This window comes from Ambystoma mexicanum, chromosome 6p (assembly GCF_040938575.1).
Source record: "Ambystoma mexicanum isolate Mex_15411 chromosome 6p, UKY_AmexF1_1, whole genome shotgun sequence".
NCBI lineage: Eukaryota > Metazoa > Chordata > Amphibia > Caudata > Ambystomatidae > Ambystoma > Ambystoma mexicanum.
Window position 1 is genome coordinate 1146222780 of NC_090935.1, and position 18709 is coordinate 1146241488.

Here is an 18709-nt window from a genome sequence, read left to right on the forward strand (position 1 = left end):
TCACAAAGCTTATAAATGCCTCATTTTCTTCTGGCACCATACCAAGCAACCTAAAAGAATCTTGGGTGTGCCCATTACTTAAACAGACACTAGACCCTGCCATCCCTACAAATTACCGCCCAATCACAACAATGGCCTTCCTACAAATACAGAAACACCTGGAATCTAACCACTTGCTGGGTGCTCGCCAGTCAGGCTTTCGGCCCCAGCATGGGACCGAAACAGCCTTAATAGACCTAAAAGCCCAAATTGACGAGCTTAGAGATCAAGGAAAGTCAGCCCTCCTCCTGCTCCTGGACCCGTCAGCGGCATCTGACTTGGTGGATCATGGGGTCCTTTGTAGGCATCTAAACTCGGCAGCCCATTTTCCTAAAGAAGCCATAGTGTGGACTGAATCCTTCCTTAACAACAGGACTATGAGATTCTTCTCCCCCACTGCAGCTGCAGACCTCATCCCCATCTCCTGTGGAGTCCCCCAGGGCTCTTGCGTCTCTCCCACCCTGTATAACATCTTCACAAACCCTTGTTCGATGATCTGGACCTTCTTGGTATCACTTACACTAACTATGCAGATGATACTCAGATTCTCCTACCGCTTACTGGTGATTACGATAAGGATTTGGCCTTGGTGAACAGGGTCTATCTCATCATCCAGGCATGGATGGCCACCCATGGACTATGCCTGAATGATGACAAGACGGAGATCATTATCTTAGGCACCCCCTTCACACTCCAAAAACTGGGACCCAAATACTCCACATTTAATATTGATAGCAACCCCATTACGGTCACTAGCAAGGTTAAAACTCTAGGTTTCTACCTAGACTCGACTCTCTCCTTTAAGAAACAGGTTAACACAATGGCATCTGCCTCAGCATACACCTGCAAATTAATCAGAGCAGGTAAACCCTTCCTGTCCAACAATAGTTGTATTACCCTGGCAAGAGCTCTTGTTCTGTCGAAGCTGGACTACTGTTACACTATACTGTGGGGCCAACAAAGAAATCATTAAGAAAATCCAGCGCCTTCAAAACAATGCTCTTAGAGCTGCACTCAGTATTTCCAAGAGAGATCATACCTCGGAAACAAGGAGAACTAACAACTGGTTATCTACACAGGATAAAATCCAGTTGAAAGTGGCTTCTCTCACATGCAAATGCTTAAATAATGCGGCACCCTGTTACTTTACTGAGAGAATCACTAGAAAAACGTCTATAAAACCCACCAGATCATCGAACACCAATTGCCTCCTGGTCCCAAGATTTAAACTTTCCAGAGTTGGGGGACGTAGCTTCCCGGTTAAGGCAGACCAACTGTGGAACTCCTTAGCCCCTTCTCTGCGTAAAGTTCAATCTTACCCTGAATTCCGTCAGAACCCCATTAGTTGGCTCAAAGACTCAGACCAGTAATCTGGCATATGACTCCACCTGACCTCCTGCTTTACTATTGTATATAATAATTTGCTACCATAACCTGTACATAACATATTAACTGTATCCTGCATTATGTAAAAGCACATTACCCAATGTCCTTTCTGTAATAATGTTTACTAGAATTGTATATAGTATTTTACGCAGAAATCGTACACACTTCCCCTTTCCCCTTTTAGTAGCGCTCCAATTGCTGCCTTTTTTGCGACATATGAAGATCTTTGTTAGCCTGATCAGCAGCCCTCCGAAATCTGGCTTCCGAAAGGTTAAATACTTGCGCAGATTTAGCGGCCATCAATGCATTGCATCCCACAAAGTTTTAATTTATACTGGCAATAACATTTGTACATTACTGACAACTCCATTCAAGTGCAAATAAAGCCTCTAGTGTTTGGATTCTGTAACCTGCATTTGGGACTGTACCCATGCCTTTCAAGCAATGAATGGAAAATAATGCAGCTTGGTGTCCATTAAGAAATCAATGGGGTTTCCTTGGAGGTTAAACAATGCTCTGATTGTTGCAGAGGGGAAGAAATGCTTCAAAGGGCAAAGAAAAGCGGACTGGGTTTGCTGTGAAACATACCAGGCACTCGAAAGACGGATATCCGGACTTTAGGGCCTGCAGCATGACACCAAACCAGTAGGGTCCAATCAACTAGATTTGTCTCCAATGGAGTAGTCTACACCAAACTTCCAGAGACATTGTTTGATTGAGAGATGAACAAAGAAAAGTAATTGTGGGGAAGCTGAGAAAGGGCAAAGTGAGAGCTGCAGAAGCTGTGTGCAGGAACTCAAAATTAAATGCGTGTGTAAAATCTCCATAGACACCGACTGATAAACAACAATGCAAAAAGAACCTAATGGAACACTGCTAAATTTGGCTCAAAGTTGAACGAACGGCTAAGTATGTCTTTTATTCCAAATCAGGTCAATTGGTTTAGTAGGGTTTGAAAAAAATGTCTTCTTCCTCCAAAGAAAGATAGCCTGCAGTTCCAGAGATCCATCCAAATCACAAACTCTGCATCAGATTTGCTGGAGTGACATGAAAAATCATCCACGGATCCTGCAGGCTGGGTCCCTAGAGCTGTAGTCTTCTGAGCACGTGTGGATGCTTCCAGATGCACGATTGAGGCCCCAGTTGAATCCACTGTCCTGCAACTTCTTGCATGAAAAGCAGAAGCGTGGTAACTCCCAATAGGGTGCCTTATAGACAAAAAGATAGAGCTGCACAGATCCCTGCAATTTACATAGACGCAGCGTTTGAATGTTCAAAGAGTGTAAATGCAAATCTATTGTAAGTCATAGGGATGTGTGACGAATCTAGAGGCTTCGTCCCTTCTTCCCTAGGGGAGCCACCCTCTTTAAGGCTAGGGAGACGAGCCCGCGCAGCAAAACCCTCCCTAGGGGTTTGGGAAAGCAGGACCACAATGGAAGGGACTCCTTCAGGGGACAAGGATTCCCATTCCCGTTGGAAACTCCCTAAAGCTAGAGGATTTTCTGCCGAGGGACCCAAGAAGCGAGAGAGCAAGAAATAAGGGTTTCAGGAGCCCGGGAAACCAAAGCTGTACATACCTATAGAAGGGCCACATGGGCTAAAAACTGATTTAAGGGGTGTACAGAGACACCCAACAGTTAACTAAAATAAAGAAAAGTCGGTGAAGAGGGAATCAGGGAAATATCTCTGCACTTAAAAGAAATTTGGTCAATTTCTGTTTTCAGGGACTTGAGACTTTTTGTTGGAACTGGGGACATTTTTGAGAATCCTTTTAGGCCGCCAAGAACTGTTTCTTTGAGAAAACCTGATATGAAATGATGACTATTGGATCAAGCCTCAGGAGGGATTCCTGGGGCACCCAATAGAGATTGTGGGGGAATAAAACAGAGTGCTGGGCACTCCACCTATTTTTCCTTTTACATTTTTCGAAGTGGTAGGGCCAGTTTAGTGACACCTTAGTTTATAGTTTTTAGGAAGAGATTTGCCTTTTAGAATAGGGTAAATTAGGAGTTTTCTTTTTATTCAAATACAGTTACGCATACAATACTACAGAGTATTTCTTCTGTCACAGATGTTACTGCACAGTTCTGTCTGCACAATCTATGACCCCGACTGCACACATCAGTTCTTTAGACGACTATACAAGTGGAGTGGGCAGCATTTTCTTTTTATGCATTTCAACCGTTTATTATGCTTTTTAAAGCGGCATTTATGAAGTGCAACATTAACCACTTCCCTGGTTTCTTGGCCCACACAGCTGCCACGGTGTCAAAATGCTTCGTCTTCAAAGGTAGGTTACCTACCAACCAGGGATGAACAGAAGCCGTAGCACACACCCATATTACCTTCGTTTTCGACTGCTGCCTTTGCAACGTTGATGATGCAGCATAGGTGCTAGACAGAAAGAAAGGACATTTTCAAATGTCTTCTTTATCAATGTAATGCGTCAGAGCATGCAGGTGCCCTCCAAGTAAAGAGCATTAGCTTATGAGGCAATTATCTGCCCCCTGGGAATCGCGCAGAAGGTACTTGCTACTATCTCAGCAAAAACAACTCCATTTCGGTTTGGGCAGCGAACCAGAAGAACTAACACTGAGTCATGCAAGCAAACAACCATCTCGCAGCTAGCATCCAAAGAGCAACACAGCTGAACAAAAAGCAACGGGTACCGTAGTTTACCACTACAATAGCCTATGACCGGTCATAAGATGCATGGCGACTCTGAAAAAAAAAAAATCACCTCCCCTAGCAACTCAATGTATAAAGAGTAACATTTGATTTCTCTCGAACGTCAATGTCAGAAGGCATTGTGTAGCCTTTGGTATCGTTTCATAGCGCTGTGTCTTTGTCCCAGAGTACATACGCTGCATGTCTGTCTGAATGCAGATTGTATGATGTGATGTGTGATGTGATCACTCGCTGATGTACAGTGGAGGTGGTGGTGTGATCTGCACTAGTGCGGCAATCTGCAGAAGGTTACTAAAGGCAAGTCTCTTTTTGATTCCACAAACGCTTACTGCTTACAAACATTTCACAACTTGCACGGGGATCATTTTTCCCCAAGCATTCCTATTGTTGGCATAGCCATAGCAGTAATAAAATACAACGCAGCATAAGACCAATAATTGCTACAATAAAACAAAACTAAAGAGCACAAATTGCACTACAAGAAACGTCCGTTTTTATGCACTGATCCTTCTAATAAGTCATTACACCTCTACACCAACTCCGCATACCCTTCGCTGTGGGTCCAGGATCTCCAGAAACCGAGACACAGGCCATGCAGTCACACTGCCTACCTGTAAACAATGTGTAAACAAAGAAGAATAACGCAGTTCCCTGTCCAAAAAAACTTAGCGCTGGTGTTATTTTGGCTAAAACGTCACAGCTTTACTTTCCTGAAGAGATCTATAAAAATAGAAAATAAAAAGACTCCTGTGTTGGGGATTAGGGGGGCAGCGGTGCCAAGCCTGCGGTGGTCCCGGTTCACCATTTGTTGTGGGTGCCTTTAGGTATATGGGTTTGTGCAGTGCCGCTGGTCTAATACAGCATTCCTCTGCCTCGGTGGTTGGTCTTCTACCCATTTTGCCCCCCATTTGAGTCCTGAAGAGCCTATTGTTTGTTTGGATCCCGGTAGCCTAAGGGCCTGGCGGTCTGGTTGACTGTTACCGGCAAGCAACATTTTAGTTCTGGTAGTGGTCAGAGTAAATGGGGATGCGCGTTGTCCAGTGCTAAAAACATTGTTGCAATCTGTGTCTCTCTGTGGGATTGCCTGGTCTTTGTGCACTGCACAGATGTGCTGCATGGGGGTGTACTGTAATGATGTACGATGCATATAGAGGGCACAGCACACATGTGGAGAAAGGCTTCAACTGTTGTGCTGGGTTTTGGTTTCCCTGTTAAGGCAGTACATACGATAGTGTGCCATTCTACTAGCTGTCACGCCAATCACATCTGTGTACCCGTGTTGACTTTCCATCGCCCTTGCCATGCCCTACTTTCCCACAATGGGGGCGGCACAGAATTGCATGAAAGGTCCAATGACTGGCATGCCCAGAAGTCACAACTTTTCATCCTAGATCTAGGGCTTCGCAACTTTCCACACTGGTCCAGATTGGGATTCCCTTCAAGGGACGAACACAAACAATTGCTACAGACAAAGAGCTAGGGCCATTCACAGTGCCTGATCCCCCCAGTCACCACTATGGGTAGGGCGAAGAGGTAGCCTTCTTCCCTGTGGTTTAGCATGCTAGTGTTAAGTTTGGCATGCAATGCAGAGAAGAAAGCATACCATGCATGACTCCGATGTGTCAAGAGGCACTGAAAAGTGGGCGAGAGCAAAATAAAGTTCCCATACCTGCCCCTTTTCCTTGATGCTCACAAGGTGATTGGATTGCAGCATCTCCCTTATGCTATATAGCACCCGTGGGAATTTGCCCTGCGTTTGCGTGGTCCTGGATGGAAGCTACTGATGACCTCTGCTGGTTATCAAGTGTTGGAGCCTCGGCAGAGTCATGGAAGACTTGACAGAATCAGCATCAGCCCGCTAATCCCGTATACAATGCTAGAGTTCGAGCAGTGCCCTGAGAAATCAATAGCGGTTTCGTGGATTGCTGCCCTCAACTATTCCCTATAGCTAAAGCAATACAACCTTAACTACCAACCACTTCCACAAGACCAAGGGGCTGGGAAGTTGGGGTTCCGATAGAAGTGGGAGACTTACTTCAAAGGTGCGAGGGGCAGATGGGTAGTCAGGATCAAACGCTCACAACCGCTATAGTATAATTCTGAACTCTCGGAAATAAAAAAAGCGAGGCATATTCAAACGGTGTATCCAAAATATTCTTCCTTCTTTTCGGCGATATTGTAAAGGAAGGGAACCTTCTTTCCTTCCAAGACCTTAAAACAACATACGATCCATCTTTGACAGAATTCTACCACTATATCCAACTCACTCAAGCCCTCCAATGTCACATAAGCAATTTTCAAGACACTGCATCCTACTCACCTTTGGAGATTAATCTACTACCAGAAAAAATAGGAACCAAAGCTACCTCTACTTTAGAACAGGCCATAATGTCCATCACATAGAATGCATTATTACATCTTAAAACTAACTGGGAGGTTGACTCGGAGGAATGGACGGAAGCACTTATGGTTCCCTTAAGGAGGTGGTAATATCATCCAAATTACACCTGGTGCAATTAAAGATTCTACATAGAATCTACTATGCGCAAACAATGCTTTTCAAAATGCGGCCATGCATGCCAACAATATGGTCTATGCTTTAAGATGCCGACGGCACCTTTTTCCACATTATATAGGAATGTCCTACGATGCGCACGATTCTTGATAAATTGAGGAGGGTGATGGGGTGAGAAATACCGGATGATCCAAAACGTTTTACTCAGTGTGTGGTCTGAATCTTCTTTTAAACAGATGTGAAAGGCTTTTCCTGTCCACGGCTAGAATTATTGTTAAATGAAACATTGCTATGTTGTGGGGAAATGAGTTGCCAAAGTATGCCAAATGGTCTTCTGACATTGATATATCTATGCTACTCATGGAGCAAATTTATAAATCCCTCCAATGCCTGTATACATTTCAGAAGACATGGGACAAATGGAGTAAGGCATGATCACATCAGAGTGATCGTACTGATGGATGATGGGAACAGATGGGGATATATGTCGACTATGTAGCCTTGCTCTTTGTTGGGAAGTAATGGGTCATGAAAATGACGTACAGTCCAATTACCTTTTTTTTGTGAAACACCAAATTATTTTTTATTGTAAACCAAAGTGAGGGTCGCCACTGCGACACAGAATGGTCGTACAATGAAATGAAACAGTTGCAAAATTGACTTGAATTAAACTGGTTCACATCGGAGCATGTGGTGATCGATGGAAGCAGCACATGTTTCAAAACATTTGAACAATGAGGCCAATCAACGGACACCTACAATTGGACAAACATTTGCCTGAATCTAGTTTGTACATTTGATGCTCTTTAGAGCTTCTAAAAGCGCGTGCAAGATCGCCTCTTCAAAAATTTCAGAACGTGAACCTCTATCTCCCCATCCCATAATTATAAACTCACTTTAACTGTCTACAGTGTTCAACGTCATCTTACTGGCAAAGCCAATTGAAGATTGACACTTCCCACTAACCGAAAAAAACAGGTGTTACACACATGAGTAATTACACCCTCGCCCTGTTCCAAAGGAGGACAGGGGACTGTTTCTCAAGAAATTAGACATGTAAGCACTAGAGGAAGGAGGCAGGGGGAGAAGAAAGAATTACATTCCTACAGGGAACAAACGCAATACCTTACTTGATGTGCACGCCTAGAGGAACTCTGAGTAATAATTGACTAAAGACATGCAACAAAAGATGAAAACAAACAACAACTTCAACTCATGTAACAAAGTAAGGGAAAAGAGAAAAAAAAGAAAAGAAAATTGTTCGTAGATGGCAGAGCAGAAAAGCAAACTGTGACGAAATGACTTATCCCTGCAGGCGTACAAGGATGAGCAGTGGCAAAACCGCCTACTCAGCACGCGCACATCTACAAAACAAGAGTGATGCCATCATAAATGTGAAACCTTCGCCTTTTGTGTTAACGTGGGCCTGGGCAAGCTATGCTCTGAAGAGGGTTGTGAATGTGAAACAGTAGAAACCCAAACAGCAATGTACAATAGTTCAGAATAAAGGAAGTCCAATCAAAGAATATACACACACTTTAAACACACCATATGCAATAATATTTCTATACAAAAACACTACAAAAAGCCACACCTGTGGAAAGAACACACAACATGCAAACATAGAAAAATGCAGGCCTTTGGGTAAGGAAAGAGGAGGCAATCAAATACCACAATGGCCATAAAAGGCTCTATGATTCTTGCAGTACCTTTATCAGTTCTTGGCGGTTTGAATCCTTCTGTGGCAGCGAGCTTCTGGTTCAAGCCCAGGCACGATGCGAACTGGTTTAAGTATGCTGCAACAGCAGTCAAGAGTTTAAAGAAGTGCCAAAGGCAGCACACAGGTTCCATTGGTTTGAATACATTTGAAAGTGGTCAAATTCAGAAGATCAGCTGCTTGGTTTCTTCAGTTACTTGAGTCCCAATCCAGGGGTTTGGGTACAAGATGGAGCTTTGTTCTAGATCTCCCAAAAATAGGGGCAGCTGGCAAACACCTGCAGAGCTCCTTTGTTACACCCGGATTTCGGCATACCACTCTCTGGCATCGATGGCGGCTACAGCCGCGGATGCAAGTTCATAACACCAACATGGAGCACCAAGCTCAGAGGAGCGGTCTAGTGGCTCGTGAGAAGGACGAGAGCGAGACTCCTCCCCCCACTCCCGAAGTACGATATGAACGAGAGTTGCCAGGAGTACTACGCGTTGCTACGAATCATTACAGCTCCACTCCGCGAGTTATTGAAACTGCGATACACGCCTCTCATTGATTTAAAATCAGTGTAGCCTTTCTTTCTTTACTTTACTCTGCTTACATTCCCTGCAGGACTTTCCACCATTTCACCCCTGTTCTGTCCGAACCGGCAATTCCACTCTGCTCAGCTTTACGGACGAAACCGTCGGCAGACTTATGTAAGCTATCCCCTTTTTTCCTCTGAATCAGGATCCTAGTTTTCTTTGCAATCTAGTATTCACGAGTTCTTTCCCTTTTGGCAGCAGTTCACTTTGGTCGATCTCGTCTCGACACCACACTCAAACTCCCAAGATTCGACACGCGATCTCCGCATTCTGGCATATCCAACAGGTAGGGATCTAAGCATTCAGGCTTCTGCTCCCTTTCACTTCTCTTCTTACAAAACCTTATTCAAACACTTCCATTCTGTTTCCTTTAACCTATAATAGATCGGACAACATCCCCAGCCAACAGAGACTCTCCATAACACTCTTTGGGATCCTTCCAGAGGTACTTCCCACTCATTCAACTTTGGGTAACCATAAAACAAAGGGTGCAACAGATAGAGTCTCACCGATTAAACCCCAAGTCAATTCAACGCGACTCCATCTTGTTAGACTTCCTACTCCAGTCGTGAGGGATCAACGAGAACCACCTGCAGAACAACATCCACAACTGGGTTTTTTTTCCCTCTAAGAGGGTTTCCCGGAGAACCCCTTTCTGGCACCTGTGTTAGAAGGTTGGGGAAGGGGCCTCTGGTAAACTTTCACTCCTTCAGAGATACCGAAGACAAGGTAGGACTTTTCCATTGTTACCTGCAAAGTGTTTCTGTATTGTATTGGCAGTCGTTACATCCTTCACCTCCAGTGAGGTCCAGAGTACTGGTGTAGCCGGCAGAGAGGCAGGTCTTGCTTCAGCAGCAGGTCACCCTCAATGGGTTCTGGGGATTTTTAGGGAGAAGAGCTTGCCTCTGCCTTGGGTCACCTGCCTTCACCTCAAACCTGAAGGACTTTGGATAGGACTGCTCTACCCAAAGGGTCCTAACAAATTCTTCTTGAAGAGTCCAGAAATGAATCATACTCAAAAAGGTGTTTTGTGCTAATGGAAGTAGACGTGAGAGGAAGGAAAAAGGTAAAGGGAAACAAGATGGCGGGATCCTTCCCCACCTGTGCCGAGCTCCGTCTGTACACTAAACACAGCCCCCTGCCCAGGCTTATAGCATGGAAGGCCCTTTGATATGTAACACCCCAGTGTGAGGGTGGTACTTGTGTTGGGCGTGCCCTCTGATTCTTGTTTCCCAGGAAAGCCCCTGTTGAGGGTATCCTGGGCTGGAGAAAGGGGTTACCCAACATGACAAAGGATCAAGGGAGAGGCATAGCCATTCAGTCTCTGGTCCATCTGGCCAGGCAGCCTATCTGACCAGAATACAATAGCCCTTCCAAAGTTGAGCTGGGTTCACAGTGCTGACCCATGTATGATATTATCCGATTTGGCTCTTAAATTACGTAAATCCTTCACTGCCATACCACATGGAGTATATAGATCATATTTCCAGATTCCCATGTCACCAAGTGAGGGGTTTATCATGATCATATGGAATTTAGAATTTAACTGTAAACTTAAATGCAACCCTTGGACTCCAGCGACATCGCTGTCCCTGCAGCTGACAAACAGGGCACCTGTGACCACAGGACCTGCTCTGTGCCACTGGAGAGCAAGAGAAAGATGCAGCAGAGCACAGATGTATGTTATGCATTTAGCATGGAGCTTTTGAAAGAGGGTCAGATTAGCAAAACAAACTTTCTGACATGGCTTTAACCATATCATTTTATTAATTAGGAAAAATGTTTTTAAAAAGGCCAGGGCTTCTACACCCTTGCCAGATGGTAATTCCTCACACATATGTGGCCAAAACCATACTAAAGGATTAATTGTTAAATAACAAAAGTCATAGTATCTATCTCGAGACAAGATCACGGTGCACGCTTAAACTGTGTAACCCATGGGGTTACAAGAGCAACCACACACAAAATACACACAAAATTGTGGCAAGATTATCCGTTTGTGACCTGACTCCGCAGGTTGTGCTACCCTGACCTATGCTGCCAACTGACAGAGGAATGTGAAAGGGGATGGCTGGGAAATGTAAGGGAATGAGAATCACCTTCTCGTCGGCTCCCAGCCAGCAGATGCCCAGCCAAGTGCTTGACTCCCAACACCACCAGAACAAGTTAAAATGTGAACAAGCAAGAAAGGCACAATATTTAGGAACAGGCACAGAGCCACCTTTCTTTGTCTATTGCAAAGAATACATTGCAGGTAATGCTCTCCAGCCCAAGACACTTTTCTCTAGGTTCACTAGGGAGGATATGATCTAAGGATAGATAGGATTGAACCTCAAGAAGATCCTGGAAGCCCAAATGAAGAATGTATAAAAAGGAGCATGGCCCACTGCCAAACGATGCTGAGCGAAGAATGCCTGAACAAGTGGCCAACAGTTGGGTCTTATGCGAAAGACAACCCAACAGCTGTGGAACAGGGAACAACATTACCAAAACATTCTCCAGGAACTAAGAAGGGACGCTCCCTGAAGCGTCCTTTCTTCTTAGTTCCTGGAGAATGTTTTGGTAATGTTGTTCCCTGTTCCACAGCTGTTGGGTTGTCTTACAGAGTGACCGGCCTGCACAAAGTAGATGTCCTCTCTAAAGGCTTATTCAGAAGTTCTAACAAACACTGAGCTAGAGACAGATTCTGTGAGGAAAAGCCAGTGTGTGCGCGCGCAAGTATTTTGGTATACAAAAGAGGGAGATCTGCATCGCCCTTTCACCTTCAACCTAATGGTCTGTACCAACACCAAAACTACACTGCACACAATAAATCTCCATGATCACAGGCAGGTCCACACAGTGCTGCTCGAAGTTCCCAGATGCCAACTAAAAGACAACACCATGTGGCATGCCATTCGGATGAGATCGGTCTCCTTGACCAACACAACCAAATTTAAACTAGACACATCCAGCAGGTCAATAACTGAGAACTGCCATAGGTCATCCTTTCCAACAGCAAGACCAAGGGCACCAAGGCAAACGCCAGAAGGCTGCAAAGCAATGATGAGTAACAATCGACAGGTCATCCGAACCAAGGAAAGTATAGAAAGGAGAGGATTCCCTTCTGAGGCTGAGCAGAATCCCAGCTGCTGGAGTAGAGAAGAACAAAGGCAGAACCACAGACCAGAGGCTGGCAACAGACTGGCCACTATGCAATGTCCTGTAGTTTCCCCAATTGCAAGACCTATCCCTTAATGCCAAGGTTGTTTGAATGAGGGATTGAATACGAATATGGAACCGGATGCTGTACATCTTATTTTATTCATGGATTTACAAAGGTTTTGCCTTCCACCCCAGCAGTGTTGCCACCTGCGGCTGTGACAAAGCTTATTCACTCACTCGTCCATTGGTAAAACTCCAAAAGCTCCATTTTGATTGTTCTGATCCAGGATGCCGCCATTTGAGCTAACTTAACTGTTTGGAGAAAGGTGAGGGTCAGTTCTTCCAGTCACTGAAAGGTGAAAGCAGAACGTGCATCATTAATTTACAAGTGCATTTAGCTGAATGAAGCAGCCTGCAACCATCCAATTTACATATTTCTTGAATGATAGTTTACACCCAATATTTACTAATGTACAGTCCTCATCGTTTCAAAAATCTCCTTAGGGTTTTTCTATTTCTCCCCATTAGGAGTAGATGGAGGCAGATCATGCCACTCCACATGCCTGGTCCCCAAAGATCGTAGATGGTTTAGCCCTTGCACCATCCTATTACACTTTGGGTGAGCACCATACCAGAGGCACCTCCTCCGTGCCATCCCACAGGAGGATCAAGAAAGAGAGGAAGAGAAAGTAAAATAGAGGGAGTAGTAAGATCAGGGAGAGGAGAGAAATGGAGCATGTGTGGGAAAGTGTGAAGAGTGTCTGACATTGGCTCCTTAAAAAAAACCATCAAGTCCTGTTGACGACCCTGGCGGTATTAGACTATGGTACCCCGAGAAGATCCCCAAAGGGAGGTAGATAAGAGAAGGCGGATTGCCGTTACGCACTCATCTGCTGATAGCATTGAATAGTTAGCGATGGCTAGCTCGGGTATCTAGGGTTTAGGGATTTATGCCTTCATTAGGGTAGTAATGGCCCACCAGAGGTTGAGAGACGGAAGCCTATTAGAGTACCCTGTACACCCCCCGACCAAAAAAGGAATCACATTTAAGGTTTTTATTTTCACTGCCCAGCTTCTCTCTGGGGGCATGCTCAACCAGGGATTTAAAATAAAAAAAAGATTTGTTGAGCCAGAGCTAAAAAGCAGCGTGTGCGTGTCGTATAACGTCTCCGAAGTAGGGGCTACCTCTAGGGAAGGAGGAGCTTGTACATAGGGTTCCGCCAACTTAGCTTCCATTATTTAGGACCCCTTTAAAACGTGAAAATGTCTTCTAGGTGGGTCCTAATGTGCCTTTTCGCACATTCCCAAATTCAAATAGTTATTATCCCATTGGTATGTTTGTATGGCACTAGTTCACCTGGGGAGACAAAAGTGGGCCCTGTTATCTGTTGGTGCCAAGCTAAACAGGATCTTCTAGGTTACACGTAGGAGCTACATAGCTCCCAGTAGTTTGAGCCCTCACCAAGCAAAAGAAGCATTGCTCAGCCACCGAGTGTGGGACAGGGTAGGGAAGTTCTACATGAGAAACACCCCGAGCACAGGATGTGGCATTTTAAGTAGTGCATTCACAGATTGGCACACCAGTAACCTTGAAAAAAATGCATTTGAAGATTAAATCTTGGTAAATTTACAAGAGATTAAAACAACCGCATTCTACTATAGAGGACCAACTGCGTGGGCACCGAAGTGTATAGTCCAGCGTGAAATCAGCTCTCCGGAGAGGAACAGGGTGGAGAAGACAACAGGGTAACAGTAGCAATGCAATTAAGGATATCCACATAGATGCGATTATGAAAATATGCTTTACAAAAAGTAAATCAATGATTTGTGCAGGTTACAAACAAGTAATGCACGTTAAAAAAAAGTCTCTAGAAGCATCTTTTAAGACTTGACCATATGTTTTAGGGTCAACTGCAAAGTCAAGGGCCAATTGCGGCCTTGAGTGGCAACGTTGATAGTTCACACCCAAAGGCTATTTGTGGGCCTGAATATGCTCGAAAAAGGATCGAGTATCTCACAGAAAACGAGAGATGGACTGGCTCCTGGTGGCAGAGGGAAATATTATCACTGAGGTTGAGCAGTACCCACTGTCAAGGGTAGGACCCGGTGTTCAAGATACATTCCAATATTATAAATGCTTTGGCATCACTCAGTGCCTTTAAGAAGGCAATCTGAATGTTGGTCAACATCAAGGTTCCGGTAACTTCAGCCATTTCCGACAACTCAGATTATGTAGCATCATTGGCAGCAGTTCAGGTGGCAAAGAAGAGAATTTTCTGTAAAGAAGGATTGCTGTGACAAAGTGGAGTAGAACTGTGGAACCTGGGGTACACCCGAGCTGTGCGGAGAAGACTCACTTCTGGTGCTGGAAAAGTAGATGGTGTTCAACGGATGCAGTTCAGGTAAGCGATCAACTCATCAGAACTCTCACATGATTTGTTAGTTTCTTCTTGTTCGTGTCCTGTTCTTAACTCGTTTCTCGCAGCGCGAATCTTTGGTTTTGCTGGTTGCCCGTGTACAGTGCTTCTGTGTCGGGTCCATGCAGGGACAAGTAGCAAGACTTCTCAGAGCAGGGGAGTCTTGGGAACATCAACTTGCCTATGCTCGCCAGGTGAAGGGGAGAGAATAAACGGTTTCCTGAGACCATTGGAAGTCAAAGGTCTACAAATACGGTCAGCTTTGTAGACGAACTGTTTAGGAAGTCAATAGCACCCTGAACGCAGGTTTGGGAGAATCTAACGTACCACATACCCTCGAGAGACTGGGACACCATTATTTTCTTGGGGCTACTCAGCATCCCATCCATAGATGGTAGGCCACGGGTTGCCATCCACATACAGCATCACATCCCATCAGTAATCTCCTGCCTCCCAAATATCCGTGATCTTGGTTGGTAGAATAAACAGACAATCCTAAGGAGCACTGAACAGTTAGAACGAATTCCGCCGAGTAGTAAATGTGACATACATGCTTATCTAAAACAAATGTGCCAAAAACTGTATTAAATCGGTCTCACTTTTCAGTCAAGAGAAGCCCATTGGTTTTCAATTGCTGCTGCTAGGAGTAAAGAGAACAGACATTGACATTTAGGTTTGCAATGCATGAATAGTCGCTAATATTATATATGGTGCAGTACTATTACTACGAGTGAGGCTTTTTGCTTTTTAAGTAGCGTTCACATTGAACTGAATGGCTGCTACAGACTCCCAATTTGGCAGAGAAGGTGCAAAGAGATTAAAAGGAGTAGCCCAGGATCACACATTTTGATTGTGGTACAACAAGAAATTGGCAAAATAATTATATTTTCCAAGCTCCACTGTCAAAATCAATGCATTACTTAAATTAAAGATAGCAACTTCAAGAAAAAGAGTGAAACATTTGCTTAATTAAAACACAGAGGATGTGTCGGAGGTCGGATACCGAAAGGCAGAATTTTCCCCTACTCAAAAGCACATCCTCCCAACTAAAAGAACAGGCCGCTCTAGCCAGACATTGGTAAAAGCCATACGTTTATTGGATGCGCGTGTTATAATGCTGTAGTGCGCTCCAGCTCCTACATTCAAGGCTTGTAGTGTCCGAAAAACTATTTAATTGAAAAGGATCTATTAAATGTACATGGGTCGTGCTCGCTTTGGCAGCACGTATACTAACATTGGAACGATACAGAGAAGATTAGCATGGCCCCTGTGCAAGGATGACACGCAAATTCGTGAAGCGTTCCATATTTTTAAAAACATTATGTACATGGGTACTAAATAAACGTGTGTTTGAATGTGTAATAATGTGTAATAAGCCAATAAGAGGGGAAAAGGCAGTGTCGAATGGATTCACGTATCTCATCAAATGTGATACCATGGAGTTGTCAATTACTAGAGGAAAAAATGTAAATGTGACTTGTACTTGTCTCAGCAACGAACTTATTGGGGGGTGGGAGGGGAATATCCTTGTGATGGATTCAATTGATATAAATGTAACATCCCACCATAACACATACACTCGCAAATGCTTTGCTTCGTATCAAAAACACTGATCAATAACAATGACCTTTGTTAAAAACTACAGGCGAGTGACCCTGGTTTGTTTGCGAAGTTAAAGGTGCAAGGACTTGACATGCAACGCAGACACTTTCTGGAGGGCCGTCCCCCAGCAGACAGCTGTCTGTTTCATTTGCATCTTATCAAAATGGATTCCCTCTTTTGAGCCCCGAGCGTGGGAGGGTCCAGCAGCCATTAAGCGTGGAAACTGACACTCCTTTCAGGGGGCTAGTGACAGGGAAGCCAGTTCTCCTGTCCCTGGCTCGGGGTTGCACCAAATCTTACAGCACGCCACGCGCGCATAAAGCCGCACTTGTGAAAAGCTCAGCTGCAGGGGTAGGGAGGGAGGTCATATTTTCCGGTTTAACGGCATAACCCATTATGTTATGCTCCTAAGAAAATCATACAAATTGCTCTATAACATGTCTGTTGAGAAGGGAGACCTCTTTAGCAAAATATGTTGCTTTCAATTACAAATAAAGTACCGTAAATTACCCCATGGATAAAATATGGCTCACTGTGTATGCTGCTCGATTTCCACAACACAGAGGAAACATTGCTAGAACATGTGTACCAAGTACCACTAAGAAAAACGGTTAATGCTGCATTCACGAATTACCTCCAAAAAGACACCAAAATACCAAATGTATTAAGTCGTTGGGTTCACCTTCTGAAAACAATCCCCAATCACTGACGAGAAGCGTGCTGAACATCAATCAGTAGCAAACATTGTGCTCAATGCTCTGAACACTTCACAGCCATCTTGCTCCCCCCCTAAAAGTAGAATTGGTGCAGCCCTGTCCAATGCAAAGAAATGTCAGTCTACTTCGGATCTACTCAATCTGGCCAAGCTACTTGTGAGAACAGGACTCCAACACCAAACTCCTCTAGGAGAGAAGAGCCTTCCAGATAAACTCCAGGCAGAGTTGCAATCCATCCAATATAGAGGTGACTTCATGTGCCAACACCTGCAGGATATCAATGCAATCGTGATCATTTTCTATGTTTCTCTTAAACCACATCACTACAGAATGTCACGTTATCAAAGAATAGGTACCATCAAAAGATTTATTGAGGGTGCTGGCGCATGAAGTCCCCTCTCTGTATTAGATGTTTTTGGTTTTGACACAAAGGGTATGGATGCCGCTGGCAACCACTTGCTGCCTACCACTTTATGATTGTGTTAGCCAGTGCAAACAGAGTTTTCCATGCCCTGATTTCAGACAGAGGGTTTCAACCCAAACAAATAACCAAAGTCGATTTAGATTTGTGTTTTCAATTATCTCGATCTGGAGGCGATTGGTGGGAGGCATTGGCGCCTTGGCGCTTGTGGACCTCTGCAGGATTTGACATCATAAACCATGACCATTTGTTAAACAGTCTACAGAAAATTGCCATAAAGGCTTTGCCCCTCAAGAGTTCGACTTTAAGATATCATAGTGCTCTGTGTGTTCAATGCCTTCTTTCAAGGTAGGTCCAATTCCTTTCATAATAAAAAGGACTCAATCCTTTACTTTCAAATTATACTACTCTGTGGATGATTCATAAATAATCCTACAACTGAAACCATCACGCCCCCCTCTGCTGTACAAGGCAATGGGTCCTAACTGGCTTAAATAAAAACGCAGCAAGACATGAACCCTTGTAGTGGGCTCAGACTAATGTCCCATCTTACAGTCCATCTGGTCGAAAGCACTGGTGAAACTACCTCAGAGTACTGCTAAAATCTGGATACATAGCCTAATCTCCTCAAATTGCAGGTGGGGAAAACTAGCTTCCTACCAGCTCAAGATAATCCAAATGATCTAACCCCATAGAGATAATTTCCATAACAGAGGGGTGTTAAATGTAGCAATAAAAATGGTGACAGAGCTTGGCGAGGAGGGTCAGGTGGGGGGTCACCCTCTCTTGGTCCCCTTCGTGTCTTGGTTTGTCACTACCCTGCAGCCAGTCTGGGTGGGCAGGTGGGGTTCAAACAAAAGAAAACTTGTTCAAAAACATTCACATCCCTTCCTGGTTGCATGGTGTGTGCTCTAGAGCATAGAGTGTACTCGGAATGCAACATTGATTTTAATCCACTAGTTTGCACCCTGCTAGCAACAGATTTGTTTGGTGCACCACTTGTTCGTGGCCACCGACTGCTTTAATTGTTGCTGTGGTGCTACCACAAAGAGGATACCCGGATTGAAGAGAGAGAGGACAACACAACTGTGTGGTAAGGTAATAGGTAGGATAGCGGTGACGAAAATGGTAATCCCTCGAAGGTTGCTGTATTATTTTGCAAATGTACTGTATATAACCAGCCCTACAGATAAGGGGTGTATCAGCCACTTTAATTCCCTAAAAATATGCAAATATTCCCAAAAAAATACAACTGGGGAATAGAAATACCACCAACAAAAAATAGGAACCGGGCACACGGGACCTTGTGCCCCTGCTTGTTATTTGTGCACCAGTAGTACATGTTGTGCCACAGAAAGAGCCTGATACATGGAAGTAAACATGTCTTTTTTTAATGCTCATGAAAACTAGGTGCAAAGAAATAATGATTACGAACACATTTCCGTGTTCCATATGAAACATTCTTTTACTTACTTATAAAATACTC

At 44.3% G+C, this 18709-nt stretch overlaps 1 protein-coding gene and 1 non-coding gene across 4 annotated transcripts in view; one reads left to right on the forward strand and one right to left on the reverse strand.

Annotated features, from left to right (window-relative positions):
* The window catches only part of KANK1 (KN motif and ankyrin repeat domains 1), a 1603545-nt gene that overhangs the window by 1562217 nt on the left and 22619 nt on the right, over positions 1 to 18709 (reverse strand). The window lies entirely within an intron of this gene.
* LOC138512367 (U6 spliceosomal RNA) lies at positions 15690 to 15796 on the forward strand. Its single transcript, XR_011281210.1, has one exon. It is a non-coding gene; the product is annotated as a U6 spliceosomal RNA (small nuclear RNA).